Here is a 1,717-nt window from a genome sequence, read left to right as displayed (position 1 = left end):
CCCACCCCCCGCCAGGCTCCTGGGACGTGGCCGTGGTCTGGGTGGGTGGCCAGGGGGCAGCCCTGAGCACCCGCCGTGCACATTCCCCGCCCTGGGGCTGGGAGGGGAGCACAGAAGTGCAGAGGAGGCGGGGGGTGGCGGGGGGCAGGCAGGGACTCTGCACGGATATGGATCGGGGGGACATGGCCAGACACGGGGCAGCCTCCATACCTTCCTGCCCAGCTGCCGGCCTCCCTGCTGCCCCAGCCCAGGGCACACAGAGGTCCCCTTGAACCCCGGGGACCCGGCTGCTGTGCTGGGCCGGGCGGGGGCCACACCTGCAGAGCCCTGAGCTGGCAGCACCCTGCACGTGCCCTCGCCAGTCACGCTGGTCTTGTTGCTGTGTCCCATCCGAGGCGGCGCCTCCCCCATGACAGCGCACACCAGTGTGGGAGACCCCTCAGCCCTGCCTCTGGGAGTCACTCCTGTGTGGGCCCCTCCCTCGGGTACAGATAGGGCCGTGACTCGCTTCTGACCAGGACACGGGAAAAGTGATGTCACCTCTGCGATTAGGTCACAAAGGGCTGACTCCCGTGTCGCCAGCGCGCCTCCCCTGCCTTCTGGTGAAACTGGCTGGCGGAGAGGTCCACGTAGACCTGAGTCCTGCCCCGTCCCCTGAGAGGACCACAGCCCTGCATGGGAGGCCCAGCTGGGCACACCGGGTCCGGCCGCGGGGCTGCGGTGGTGGGTGTGCACCGTGTACACCGCTGGGTGCCGGAGTCTGTCACATGGCCGTCACTGACACGCCCGGCCACTCCCATGCCACCCCCGTGGCAGCCACAGTGTGGACGTGCCCAGGCCCCGCCCACCAGGTGCACTGCTCGGACGCAGAAGCAGGGGCCCAGGAGGCGGCGGCCACAGCCACCACGTCCAGCGTCTGGCCAGCCTGGCTCCAGGCACCGCGGCAGCTTTCCTGGCCATGTGGCTCTGTCCCTTCTCCGGAGCTGCTCTTCGGCCACCATGACGGTTCTGGGGACTGACCCTCCTCTCCACTCGTCAGCTAGGGACACCTCTGCCTGGCCCAGGAACCCCAACCGAAGGACAGCGAGATACAGACGTGGAGACAGGTGTTCTTCCAGACGCCGCAGCCCCACTCGGCCACTTCGGCTTCCCTCCCTGCGTCCGGCCGGCTCCCTGGCCGCCTGCTGTGGTGGACGAGCGCAGACGCTGCCCGAGGCCTCCTGCCTCCTCCGCCCTTGATGAAGGCAGAAGAATGAACGCCCGCTGCTTGCATGCCGACGCGAGCTGTTTAGCATCTGGCCAGTGCGGTCCCCAGTTGGAAAGAAGCCTGGCTGAGCCGAACGGCCGCTGGACGGAGTGTGGGGACTGGCCCGTGACATGTACTTCAGATGCCCATGTGGTCTGTTTGGTCCACTGGTGGACGCTGCATTTTCAGAGGTACTCCGTAGATGTGGTGGGTGTCTCCGCGTGCAGCGGACCATCTCCATCACGTGGGGGCCCCGTCCAGGCAGCGACGGCTGAGGTTTCTCGGAGGAGGACTTCTCAAGACGGTGACAGCTGGTGACAGAGGCCCCACCCCCTCGGCCTCCAGCCCGCCTGCCCGCACACCTCCTGGTTGCTTCTTGGGGGCTCCGGCCGATGCAGGGCTCCTGGCAGCCGAGGGACATCTCAGGCCCAGAGCACAAGCTCTGCAGGTGGTGGTGCTCAGGGCGTTAAC

The 1,717-nt window shown here is 67.7% G+C and overlaps 1 protein-coding gene across 1 annotated transcript in view; it reads right to left on the bottom strand.

Moving 5' to 3' along the window:
• The window catches only part of BRSK2 (BR serine/threonine kinase 2), a 43,386-nt gene that overhangs the window by 11,156 nt on the left and 30,513 nt on the right, over window positions 1-1,717 (bottom strand).

This window comes from Pteropus alecto, unplaced genomic scaffold (assembly GCF_000325575.1).
Source record: "Pteropus alecto unplaced genomic scaffold, ASM32557v1 scaffold43, whole genome shotgun sequence".
Lineage (NCBI taxonomy): Eukaryota > Metazoa > Chordata > Mammalia > Chiroptera > Pteropodidae > Pteropus > Pteropus alecto.
The sequence above is the reverse complement of the archived record's forward strand: the minus strand, read 5'-3'. Positions and strand labels throughout refer to the sequence as shown.